At 39.4% G+C, this 14,062-nt stretch overlaps 1 protein-coding gene across 1 annotated transcript in view; it reads right to left on the bottom strand.

Annotated features, from left to right (window-relative positions):
• Positions 1-9,451, bottom strand: part of IL1RAPL1 (interleukin 1 receptor accessory protein like 1) — a 1,454,732-nt gene extending 1,445,281 nt beyond the window's left edge. The window contains exon 1 of the mRNA XM_086387986.1: positions 8,562-9,451. The gene's annotated coding sequence lies outside the window, so the exon portion shown is untranslated. The remainder of the gene's footprint in view (positions 1-8,561) is intronic.
• Positions 9,452-14,062: the final 4,611 nt, after the last annotated feature.

The raw sequence follows: 14,062 nt of genomic DNA, 5'->3' as shown, positions 1-14,062 counted from the left end.
GGAGAAGGAAGTAGAAAGAAGGAAAAAAAGAAGGGAGGAGGGAGAAACTAGGAAGGAAGCCCAGCCATTTATTCTCCTCCTACTTGTAGGGTTAGAAACTTCATCTTATAGAATCTAGATCTTACATAAAAACCCAAGCAAACTTTTTGGCTAACTCAATACTTAATATTAACACTAGAGCCTGGTGGGCTACAGTCCATGGGTTCCCAAAGAGTGTGACACAACAGAAGCGACTTAGCACTCCCTTATTACTCAATATCTTTTACTTTCCTCTATCAGTAGTTTTTGTCTCAGTTTACAGTGCAGTATGAGTTTGGGAGAACACTGGTCTAAAATGGATCTGCTGTCATTAAGTGCTTCAGTGTCATTAAGTGTTACATTCATCCATGTAACACCGGTGTACTCATGACCACGCCATACACAGTGCTGGGCCCTGAGAATATGAAACAGACAAGCCTCGGCCTCCTGGAGCTTAGCTCAGCTGTTCCCTCATGGCGAGAAGCACACAGAGCGAGTTGCTCTGTGACTGTGCTATTAGGGGCCCTGGAGGAGAACCCCGACAAGGAAAAGCAGCAGAGTCCAACCCCCCCGGAGACCCCTTGAATGCATTTACTCTGCACACTCTGAAGCTGGGAGCCTCTTGAGTACCATTCAGGAGTTCTGTGAGAACAATTAGGGGCTTTAACAGGGGTATTCAAAAGTCGAGCACTGAGAATCACCAGATTCATTTGTTACATGCAAATTTTCTCCCTTGGCATGTGAAGCTTTGTTTACACAAAATACTTGATATCATTCTAAGTTTCTTAGTTTTCCATTTTTACCGCTGTGTTCAGCTCCCCTAGCTGTGTTCCTTCTGAAATAAAGTTGATGGAGAGGCTGGGAATGTCACAGTGTTCATTGCCAGTATCATTTTTTCAAACAAGTACGATGGGCATCTGGAAGGCACTACAAGATCCAACCAGAATAAAAGTATGCCTTCCATAGCCCCCTCTCCACCTTGTCATCTAAAATGCAGTCTATTGAAGTCATTTTTTCTAGGTTGAAAAAAAAATGAATGGTATATTCTCTCCAAATGGCACTATTATCACACAAAGGGGAAAAGCCTGTCATTCCAAACTTTTCCCTTTAGCATAGGATTCCTATGCTTAATATTTCCACAAAAATCACACACACACACACGACTCTATCTCTTTCCCTTAGTAGATGTGTGGTGGTAACTTGGCAAATTTGATCAAAAATTAATACTGTCTTCATGATTCTCAAGTTGGTTCATCATGGTCTGTGTAAGCACAGGGACCCTGTTGATGAAGAAATGAAGTGTGAAATTCCATCTCTTCAAAGTAAGATCAAAGGTGGCTAAAAGATACTTTGATAAGATCCCTTGGTGGAGGACTTTGAAAGCCAGAAGGCAACATGCAACACCCCAAAGAATGGTGGCCATTCTAAATGCCAGGGATGTGCAGGATAGTCAGGAAAAAGGAGGGACTTCAAAGAAGGACCAATTCTCTGCTCATTTGAAAGAGGACAGGATGGGAAAGACAAGGAGGCCCCACCAGTGACCTATTTTCTCAACTCTTTCTGCTTTGTGTCGCCAGAGATCAAACGAGGTCAAGAATGGCAGAGCACACAGAAAGGAAAAATAAAGTCCACAAATTCGGAGTGATGGGTGCCATGTGAGTGATCACAAGTTAAAGTCAGTTAAAAGCTTAGACAGACTAAAATCAGCCTCAATATGAACAACTATTTTTCTTATGCTGCACACTACTAAAAACAATCATATGCCAGGACTTACTGCTATGAAATTAAAATACTCAACTGAAAGCTTGTGTCATATCAAGAAACCAGAATCATGCATCATGGGGGAGCCAAAGAATTGTGAGATCTTGAAAACCTAAGTCCATTCCTCCGGTTCACAATTTCCTTGTTGGCTAAAACAACATAATGGTGCACCTTTTATTCCTATACTGTATATAATTTCATTAGATTTCTAATAGGCCGTAGTAATCACTTCTGGCTATATTCATAACAACTCATTCTCATTTTGACTGCAATAAAGATGTTTTTAATGCAAATATTTTTGTAATATTAAACAATTTTACATTTTTGATAGTTGAATAATAAAGTCTGAATGTGAAATTTACTTGTGTTGGAACTTCGTGTGTGTGTGTGAGTGCACGCTCAGTCGTGTCCAACTTTTTTGACCCCGTGGACTGTAGCCAGCTAGGCTCCTCTGTCCAAGGGATTTCCCATGCAAGCATATTGGAGTGGGCTGCCATTTCCTTCTCCAGGGCATCTTCCTGACCCAGGGATCAGACCCGTGCCTCTTGCGTCTCTCATATTAGCAGGCGGATTCTTTACCACTGCACCACCTGGAAATCCCTGTGTTGGAACTTTAAATGTATGTTTCTAAGAAATTAGGTACTCCAAGTATATTCATCCAAAATTCAATTCCTTTGATACACATTCCACCACCATGTTCATCTGCCTTTCATTTTGTATGCAAGATAAACATAATTCATGTACATATGCAACGCATGTATTTTGGCTCTAGACATATAGGCTTTAATTTAGAAGGGCCACAGGAGTTATTCCAAGGGGGTTAGAAATGTCAGAGACACCAGTCTTCCTATGTAGATAAATATATTTCAAAGATAAAAGTAGACCCTGTTGTGAGTATTCACAGATTCATTTCTAAAAACTTTATATTTGTAATAATTTATTGTTATTATTATCATGCATTTCTCAATCAACTGATACTGAAAGTACAATTATGATTAAGCATTCTTTCAACTTTTTTGCAATTAAAAAGGGGAACTTTATACCAAAAAATGATGAAGATCATTATACTAAGTCACAGTTGTATTACATGTCAACAATGACAGGGTGAGAACCTACCGATTAACTCAGTTTGATTAGGCCATGAGAAAATAAACCACTGTATGAATAATTTTTTGATTATTCATACAGTGATTTATCATAATTATAATTCACATAAAGTATAAGCTACATAATTAACAAACATATTGAAAGAGTGGAAGTCTATAATTATATGATCACAATTCACAGTCCATTTCATTTTTCTGTTGAGTCCAAACTCCACACACAATTTCCTGATTTAGGAAGTATTCCAAAATACAATCTAATTTTACTCGTAAATATATATTGTTAGATATATTTCTCTTATGAACAAAATGGCTCATTTAGTGCCATTTATTGTCTTATATAAATAAGTATATGAACATGGTAACGATAACATACCCTTGGAATAGCTTGTCATGAAAAAGATTACTTTTAATGTGGTAAAATGAAAACAGGCAAAGCGCAGATTTTCAGGAGAAAAATATTAAAGTGCTTTGCTTTTTCCCTCTGCTTTATTCACAGTTCGCTGCCTGGCAATTTCAGATGGTGTGATAGGAAAGCAACACCAGGCTGGTCAGTCATGCTTTCTGTAAAGCTAACAGCCTTAGGAGTCTGAGTTTCGGCACCTGCATATTGTTTTGACACAGGGGAACCAGAAAATCATGTCAATTAAGGATCTTTTATTGTAAGTCAATGGCCAGGGAAGGCAGCAAGGGTAGATCCTTCCTTTGAGCCATGTGGTTGGCCTGTAATAGAATGCTCTGGAATATACTCCCAGGTAGCATTCTCTGGGTGAAAATTAAAAAGGTATTAGAAATGTGATTAGCAGAGTCTGTCAAATAAACAAGCCTGTCTACAATCTTATACCATTCCTTTGTTAATCTGCTAGAGCAAATCTGAAGTGTTTCTGGAAGAGGTCAGGAATATGCATTTTTAAAATAGAGGAAACCAAGAAGAGGCTTACTATTTATAGGCATCAATGAAGTCAGAGAAACAGGCACGATCAAGTTCATCTGAAAGAAATATTGGGGAATCCTTAACATAAAATGCAAGCAAGACACTGGGAAGTTAGGAAAAGGAGGTTGCTCTCTAGCAGAAAGTTCTTTAAGTACATGTAGATTTACTTTTATTTTCAGGGTTAATTTTGCACTTTCCAATTCTGCCTGAACCAAAAACATAAAAACTTACTCTTTAACCTGATTATCACCACTTAACAACACATATGAAAGGTCATATCATTAACTATGCCCTATTTTCATATATGTAAATGTATTTCTATTAAGATATCCCAACACTGAAGAAATGCAGTGTTAACAGTGACACATGGGGGATTGCCTCCCCCTAAAGAACATTAGTAATTATTGCAACTAGCAAATTCCAGAACAGAACTATTATCTTTTAACTCTTATGTTCTCTATTGTGCTTAGTATTCATATGCATTATGCTTTTGTTAATAAAGTGATGCATGAGAGTAGCTTTTTGCTCACATGACTTAAGTGGGAGCATCAAGTTTGTTGGTGAACCTTGGTTTTACATTCCTGGTACCAAAAGCAAAAAGATCTGAGTACTCAGGAGCGTGAACAACAACAAAAGCCATCAGCTTAAAACACTCTCACACAAAACCCTGTGTTACCATTCTTTGAATGATACTTAAAAGCAACTTTTTTTTTTTCTAGTTCCTTAGGACAACCATATTCCCATATGAGTACTGCGGAAAAAAATGAGTACTGAGTGAAACTTACAGACGAAAGCTTTTAATTTGTCTGTGTTCCTTACTGAACGGTATTATCTACCAGATAACTGTAATTTATACTAGAAAGTGTCTATAAAGATTCACAATAAGGGCATGAGAAAAAAATGCACTGTTAAATTCATACGACTTTGGGGAACCCTTAATAATAATAATTACATGTATCTCTAAGGCACAGCATGATGGTAAGCACTTAGACACACATCTCGTTTCTTCAGTGCAATATGTAACAATTGTTTTTAAGTGACTGAATGAGGGGAAATGTGGGATCAGAAGTCATAAGGCTAGTAAAAGACAAGTGCAACTCAGGGCCTCTGAGTCAGCCCCGAATCCTCTAATACCTGGATGTCTCAGAGAGCTGAGCTCCTTCCTCTTTGAGATTCCTGAGACAACTAATGGAAAAAGGATTGGAATTTAATAATAAAAATGCTGACATGGCCTTATCTATAGCTGCCCAAATGGTGCCATTATAATTATGCTTTATAAATCAAGCATTAGCAGAACACTGGCTACTTTTAAATCTTATTAATCAACACTTGTTTGGGTGCTTTGGGTGCCCCAAATTATAGAGTAGTCTGCTTTATCAAAACATGAGATTTGCCAAACACCAAAGATCATATCTGTTTTAAGACAAAGTACACACCAGACCTTCAGTGTTTATATTAAGCAGACTTAAAAGATTCTGAAATAGAAATCCTAAATTAATCCTCCAAGTTCAGTTGTTCTGAAAAACGTTTTGTCTGTCCTTTTAACAATAACAGGATTTGTTCACACACATTGCAAATGTAAAGCAAATTCATTTTAACTTTGTTCTTTAAATTGAGCTGATCACTTACCAGCTAAATCTCCTGACTTTGCTGAAGCAACTGGTCAGAAGACAAAATTAGTGCTTTTCATATTTGTAAATGATATTTCTATTTTTGAATATTTTTAATCTAACTACTCACTTTGAGCTGACAAAATGGCAATAAAATACATAGATATTATATTTTAAACTGTTCACTGCCTTCATGTTTAAATGCTTTCCTTAAGCAAAGCTTTTTATTATTGATTTGTGAGTTACTTAAGAAAAATGACATAACCTGCCTCAGTTACATAATCCTCATCCAAAAGAAAGTAACAGGTTATAAAGTACCATCAAAATGATTGAAACTATTTTTCCTAATGTGAATATATGCGGTCTTCAAGAAAAAGGGGAGCAATTTCATGCATATGTATGTTTGACAGCCAGTGTCTTTTTTTTAAGAGATTTTTTTCCCTTTCTAGCATTATTTCCATCCATTACTGAGCTTCTAAGACCTCTTGAATATGCCCTCTTTGGTAACATACATGAGGTTTATGTCAGAAAACAGCTAAGGAAGTCATTTATAAAATATTAAAATAAGGAGTGCAGGAAAACTCAAGGCAGACTATATTTCTGCACATAGTTGGAGATGAGCAGCCTGGAGGCAGCCGTAGAGTTACCCTGACCCCTGAAGGAAGGAATCAGGAGTTAACTTCACATCCAATTTCCTACACAATATGAATACCAAACCTCCAAATCCACTGGCACAATTTATCAATATTTGGGTATGTCCTGCAGAAATAAGAAAGGCATCTCAAATCTCAGAGCTCTCCAATCCACCACTCTGATTTGGGGTAAGCAGATCTTTTCAAAGTTACTTAGTGGATCTTGCACCTGACTCCAGAGGAAAAACAGAAAGGATCATCTCATCTCTAGGATAGAAGTCATTTAACCTTCTTTTTTTTTTTTTTTGGTAAAATAAATGTAAAGGGAAATAGGAAACAGCACAACTAGATGATAAGATGATTTAATTCAACAGGGTTAGGATTTCAGCAGAGTTTCATTTTGAGGGAATCTATAATCTATTGAGGAAAGAACAGATCCTGAAACAGCAGAAGGCCAAAAGGAGCTGACGTGTCTCTTCTCTTAAAGAAAATCACGGCTCCAAATAAAACATCAGGGAATGACATTTTATCCTGCAGGGTTCCCTCCTCTGTACCATGAGTGGAGCACAATTCTCTTGTCTCATGGTAAAACTCACAGGCGGCTGCAACATGTCCTTCAAGCCATTCAGTAAGTAAAACTTGAAAATGGATTGCTCTTTTTCCTGGGATGTGTATTAATAATGAATTCGTTGCCATTTATTCTTTAATTTAACAGGATATCATTACCTCTGAAGGTTTTTACTTCTCTTTCCCTAGAGGGTTAAAATGGCCCAGAAACAGGCTGTCAAGGCAGAGATAAAGGTACCAAACACTCATTTCTGACACACTGTGGAAGCAATCATTTTTATTGAGGGAACCACCAGACCGAAATCTGCATCAAGCTCTACCAGGAAAAATGCAAGAGAGGATCTCAAATAGTCATTCCATTCACAGTCTTCATGTCAATGGATTTAACTTTCTACTCAATTGGGGTCATGTATTTCAATCACAGGGTACAGAACTATGACCTTGGCTAGGATCGTCAGCTCCAATTTCTCAATGGGGCACTTGTGAAACATTGCGGACTCATTTTGACTCTCCACGGGTGTGGTTAAAATTGCTCCTGTCCGGCCCTAAAGCTTACATGATCTGCTGTCCCTCAGAAAGTCACTATGAGAAAACTCATGTTAAATTTGCCACAGAGATCAGGGTTTACAGGACCCTTGGAGCTAATCTCTGTGTGCCCTCCTCCTCCTCCGTTAAGCTGTTACAAGCTTTCAAAAGTTAACAGAGTGATGAAGCCTCTCTCTATACAATCATTTCATCTCACTATCGTTGACTGAAGCTCGCTGATGTAATGAAGTTACATAATCACCGATTATGCATGACTTCCATCCATCTTCCTTCATATCCACATATCTTCTCCCCTCCCCTTCAGATCAGTCTACCAGGTGAGATTTATAACACATGTAAATGCTCCATTCTCTCATCATAGGTACTGAATTTGGGACTTTAGCATTGCAGTACAGTGCACTGAACCACGTCATCAATATTGATTTTTTTTATCCCATTTCCCAGGCAGAATATGCTTAAGCATCCTTCATGCTCTAGTCTCTAACTTTTTACCGAAAGGGTAAAATAGATGTAGCAGATAGAACACATCCTCAACTTAAGGTTAAGGGAAGTGTGTAATTGCCTGCATTTCCAAAGCTGGCTGCATTGCAATAAAAGGATGGTCTCTGCTTCCAGACCTTCGACTCCCCTGCACGTGGGTCGCACCTTCAGCTATACAGGGTATTGGGTAAATAATTATATTATTGGACAAATTGAACTTAAGAAAGAAAGCATTATGGTGATACTGAAAATAATATTGCACTGTTCTTCTCTATTTTAGTCATCATTTTCAGCTTTCCCTTTTCCTTTTTAAATTCCAAATGATAATCTGGTAGATAAAAAAGTAGCCCAGGGTACTTAATAATCTCCAATAATCACAACCTAGAGAACAATTAACAATGATTATCACCTTAAAGTTTAAGAACTTGACAAGTGGGATGTCCCTGGTCCCATTGCGGCTGTGAAATGCAGCAGAATGCTGCACTGAGTTGAAAACATATTTCTTTTAATGAATAAAGAGTAGCTCGTTTCCTTTTAAATAGGGCTCTTTAGTAAGTGTTCCTTTCGTGGTTGCTACCCCTTTCAGAACATAGGAGCCACAAATATTGCATCCAAACAAAGAGTGTCTACCCAAAATTAATTCAAGACACTCTTCCTTATCAAAATAATTGGAGGGGGGAGTCATGTTTTGATTTATTTTCAATTACACTCAGAATACAGACCCACATACACACACACACACACGCACACACACCAACACACCCAACTGCAGTTATTCCATTCAGTGCCAATAACGGCCACATCAGAGCCATCTATGCGATGCAGCAATCATCCAAGTCACCCATTCCCATTACAAACGCCCAAGTTTGCTCACGCCACGAATGGGTTTGCATATATAAAACGACCTTACCCACAAGAGTCTTCCAAATTATTCTCCTCTGGTTATCAGTCGGTAATGTAATTGCTGGTCATCACAATGCGAATTCAGAAAAATCCACGTTTTACTCCTGGGCTCTTTTTCTTGTTTTTGCTAGCAATTAATATCGTGAACAAGATACCCATTCACAAATGCCAAGTTCACCATAAAAGCAGATAATTCCATACAGCTCTTCCCTACAAGGCTGCCTCCAGTTAGTTCTCAAAGTGCCCGATTGTTTGGTGAAGATACAATCCAGGTGCAGAGCAGGGGAAAAAAGAAAACTAGGAGAAAAAAGAAGAGGCAGATAGAAAAGGAGAGACTGAGAGAGGAGAGGGCAGAAAAAGAGGGAAGAAATTTTTTAAAAGAAGGAAGGAAAAAGGCCGGTAAGTAAGGAAGTCTGTGAGCTCTACGACAAGAACCGGAGTCTTGCTTGCAAATCTTCTGTATACATGTAGCCTTTCAAATCCTCTTGGTCCCCAAGTAAAATTTCCAGATCCGGGATGCAGCCATATGAAAGAATCCTATGTATATTTCACAAGTATCCCGCAATAACCGATCCGACGGGGTTTTCCTTGTACAGTACTGCTATGTGAAAGCACACAACCCCTGCTGTTTGGGAAGGTGTCTCCTGGGTCCTAGCTCTCTTCAGCAGCCCCCAAAAATGATTTTTCAAAAAAGAGTGGGGGGGGGAAGCAGCTTTGCGTTTGCCTTGAATGATGCTAATCCTGAGCGAAAACGACAAGGAAACCACGACTAGCACGAGATCTTGGTTAATAGCCACAATCCACTCAAAATATCCCAGGGAAGAAGGAGAGAAAACAAGAAAGAGAAACTGCAATGCATAAATGATTCCAGTGTTTCTACAAGATCGGTTCATTTGATTGAATGCATTCTCTGGTTTGCTGCAAGTCATAAAGAGGATAGTGTTACTGCCACCCAATGGATATTTTAGTACTAGCCAATCCACAGAACGCCACCGCTTTGAGAGTTTTAGTTTTCAGAAGACTAAGGAAGAAGGAGCGTAGCTTGGGAATCTTTAGGAAAGGACCCTGAGAGGCCTCGAATAACGAGAATGTGTGCTTCCAGGCAAAAGCGGACCGGCCACTGCGGACGCTCACCCAGTTTTGCATGAACCACCTTAGAATTACGGTTCCATTTCTCTAGGAAGCAGAAAGGTGCCTACACTGACACGCTCATAATAACCTCCTTTTCGTCACTTCTCTTTAGACCTGATTTGTTATTGCGAGCGATCTCTCGCTCTCTCAAACACACACACACACACACACACACACACACACACACACACACACAGAACCATTGTCTAAATCACTTTAAGCCAGATTTTAAACGGAAGCGGGGTGCGAGGCGGTGGCTCCAAACCTCTGGCGGCAAGGTGATAATTGTTTCTAAAGGGCAGTTTTGCAAAGTGCTTCTGCCCGTATTGGGATGTAAATTGTGAGTCCATCAGGCAGAAACTCTCCACCTCTCGGCTTTTTCAGTTTGGGAAGGAGCAGGATCTCCGGGAAGAGGTGAGGGGCGGGGCGAAGAGGAGGCGATGGAAAAGGATGCTCCTCCCCTCGGCGGTGTCACAGAGTTCGCTGCGGATTAGGAGACCGAGTCGTGATGGGAAGAGGGACAAAGTAGGCAGTGGTCAAATAAATTAGGATATTTTCTCAGGTGAAGATCTGTGCCCTTTATATTACCTTGGGATTGTATAATACATATACTTCTATACTTCTCAAACTAGAACGTAGGCTTGATCACCTGGGTGGCTTGTTAAAATGCAGATTTGGATTCAGTAAGTCTGGAGTGAGGCCTGACAGTCTGCACTTACAATAAGCTGGTCCATGGACCATAATGATGCTGCTGGTCTATGGACCACACTTGGAGTAGCAAGACTCTAGGGATGTGTTTTACACTGCAACCCAGGAGTCAGGTTCTGACAGGGAGGTGGGCTGGGCAGCTAAAGGCTAAGAAACACTTTTCCAGTCACCACCCCTCTCCCTCGCCACCCTTCAACTTTTCCCACACGCCACTTGTAGCCCCGGTTCCAGAAAACCTTAACCCGTTCTCTACAAGGTATTTCACAAGCTTTTGTAATGTAAGATTAAACAGGCTAAACCCCCAAATAGAACACTAAATAGGCAAAGCACTCTTGACCCTAGAGAACTGTGTTTCACTTAATCTGGGGAGTAAATCCCAATGGAAGATCAAGGGAACCCTTGCAAATATTAGGTCAAATGCGAACTAAACAAATGCAAGATAAACTCAGTCAGGGCACAGGTGAGATGGAAAGAGGGCTGGGCGGCTAGACAGGGAGGTCAACCTGTAGTTTTTTAAAAAGAAGGAGCAGTATAATGAACTTTCCAATTCGAGCTGAGGGAAGATCTGGTTAAAGTGTGTAGGCAAGTGTTATGTGGTTTTCCAGGAGCTTAACGACATCCGTGCCAGCCGCTCACCTTTCCCTGCTCCTTCCACGCAAGCTCGCATACAAAAAATACTGAGAATCAGGGGTGGAGGGGATGTATATTCTCCTCCTCTCACAGAAGACTTCCCCGGTGGCTCAGCGATAAAGGTGATGGTTCCATCCCTGGGTCAGGAAGATCCCATGGAAGAGGGCATGGCAACTCCAATATTCTTGCCTGGAGAATCCCATGGACAGAGGAGCCTGGCGGGCTACGGTGCACGGCGTCGCAGTGTTCAGATGTGACTGAATAGTCACGCACGCACGCATGCCTCTCTTAGCACGAGACCCACATTCTCAGCACCATCTCTCGTGGTCCTTGAGTTGACCCATTTAAGAGGTAAAGTTGACTTCAAATGGATTGCGAGGGGGCACAATTAACAATTTAATTGCTTCAAGCAAAGTTGAGAAGGCTAAGTCCTGGGCTGTAGGCTCAAATCCTAGATCTGAGTCTAATTTCTACTCCTATGCTGTGCTCAGTCGTGTCGACTCTGCAACCTCACGGACTGTAGCCTGCCTGGTTCCTCTGTCCATGAGATGCTCCAGACAAGAACACTGGAGTGGGTTGCCATGCCCTCCTCCAGGGGATCTTCCCCACCCAGGGATCGAAACCAGGTCTCCCGCGTTGCAGGAGGATTCTTTACCGTCTGAGCCACCAGGGAAGCCCAATTTCTACTCCAAAGCAGTTCTGATTATCGGAGGGAATCACTAATTTCTCTTGGCCTCGGGTTCCTTGTCTGTAAAATGATAGATAGGTTGAAATGAACCGGTTGCCAGGGTCTACTCCAGCTCCACGTGGTACCAAAATCAAGTCCTCTATTTGTGAGACTTTTGCTAGTCAGTTCGTTACTCTACACAGAGCAAGAGTTCGAATTAGTACCTTGACATGGGCTCAAGAGAGGATCCAGAAGCTTTGAAAAGTGTGTTAAAGACGCGAACGAACAGTTGACTATTTCCATTCCTCTTGCAAGAGATAATCTGAGCGCTTTCTCTTCAGATCCGGGAAGGAAAGTGTTTGTTTGAATCTGAGGTGAGGCATTGTCTATTCCTGGATCTTACAGAGCCAACTGTGGGCCTCCCTGTTTGTTGCCATGGGATCCTCTTTGTGCGAACTGTCTTGAACTGTGTGGGAACATTTTCCTCTTGTCTCCCTTCAGTTCTCTCTCTAACTCTTCTGAAGATATGTGTCAGAACACAATGTAGCTGCATTATTGCCGATTAAGAGTAACAGCAGCTGCAAGGTGCATCTAATTAAGAATTTTAATTACTTCACCAAATTCTCATTTGCAGATGTTTAGAACATTAAACAATGTATTGTGATTTTATTTTAAAATCTGAGTAAAGCTGACCTACCTCCAAAGGGGAGGGTGTTAAAAAAAAAAAAAAAAAACCTGCACAACTCAAGGATGGTTATAAAAAAAAAAAGACATTGACATAAGAAGTATATACCTTGGAACATTGTTTATGATTAAAGTGATATTACATTTGGGATGAAAAAATAGTGTGCATATCCATATATACACCTGTTTTTTTCTTTACTAAAGTAAAAGGCAAATAAATCTCAGAATACTACAAAACTCAATAATTGACTATTCTAGCCGAATCCTTGCATATTACACAGTTCTCAAATGTTCTGTTCTTTTCTCCCCCCAGTAACAGGATGGTTAACAGTAAGAGTGGTGCTGCAGTATGGGGATTGTAGGCTATAATCCAAAGCATTATGGGGTTTGTAGTAAAAATGGGCTGCAGATCCATTCCAGCTTATAGCTTTTCTCAGTTGAAGGAACTGCTGTTTTATTTTCTAATAATAAAAAAAGAAGACTATCGATATATTTTAAATAAGAAATTCATTTTAATGAAACAAAGTTGGTACTACTGGAAGTATGAAATTAGAGTTTAACTCCAATAATATTGTAACTGAGGAGATGGAGAATACAGTAACACTTACTTCATAAGCCCCAAATAATAACCTGAGTGAGTTAGTTCCTAATGTTCCTATCCAATGGCTAAGGTTTCCAAAATCACTTATTGTTTTTGCATTTCTTAAAGCATAACGTGGACACAGAAAATTCAAATTCTTATTGCATCCACCTTTAACTACTGTTCGCCTACATTTAATTTCTCACACTGCACATCATTCCTCAATGAAGTGAAACAGAGTTTTATTTCATCTACCTTTTTCAATGTTTTTGTATACAAAATACTCTGAATATTCAGAGTAGTTTCTCTTTTTAATAAAATCCTTAAGGCTGGAGTATCTGGGAAATATGTCTGGAGTGGGATATTTCATTCCATTTAAATTTAATTAATTATAGAAACATATAAATTAAGGAGTTATAATTCAAGCCATCTTCTGTATGCAGATGATTCTGTGTAGGTAAATACATAATTTATAGAGGTTTTGATTTAGCTCTGTTGGCAATTTATTTCTAAGTTCTTTAAACATTATTTGTATGATATAAATTCAAAGTCTAGCTCCCCAGTATTGTTCTATGAAATCAGTCCCCCTTTTGTTATAAAGGCTAAAATATGTCTCTTCAAAGTCTCTTCCATCTGTGAAAGTCCCCATTATCATGCTAAGTTACTTAGAAAGTACTTTATACCTAAGGTTGCTTACTTTTCTCTTTCTGTCCTTAAAGAGTACTCCATCCACAAAAAAGACATTGCTAAAGCAAACTACTTTGTAGACATGAATAAATGCAAAATCAAGCGTCCTTCATTTTCAGGCCTTTTACCAGCAACATTCATCTGAACCCACCACCCCATATTCTCCAATGATGTACAGACAAAGACTTGAGCATTTCAGCAGAATTCCACCATATAAAGTTCAGAAATAATAAAGAATGTTATGAAAAAAGCAAACAGCAATAGGAAACAAAAATGCCAGGCCTGCTTTTCTTTCAGATTTCTAAGTTTTGAATCATAGAAATATACAAATATATATCTTCTTGAATGCAGTTTACATTATTGTTCATACTGTGAATATTTCTTTTATGGTCATAAAAATAAAAGCAATGCCCCAAATGAA

Source organism: Bos grunniens, chromosome X (assembly GCF_055505025.1).
Source record: "Bos grunniens cultivar Pamir isolate PY7600 chromosome X, Bosgru_T2T1.0, whole genome shotgun sequence".
Lineage (NCBI taxonomy): Eukaryota > Metazoa > Chordata > Mammalia > Artiodactyla > Bovidae > Bos > Bos grunniens.
This window is presented reverse-complemented; position numbering and strand designations above follow the sequence as displayed.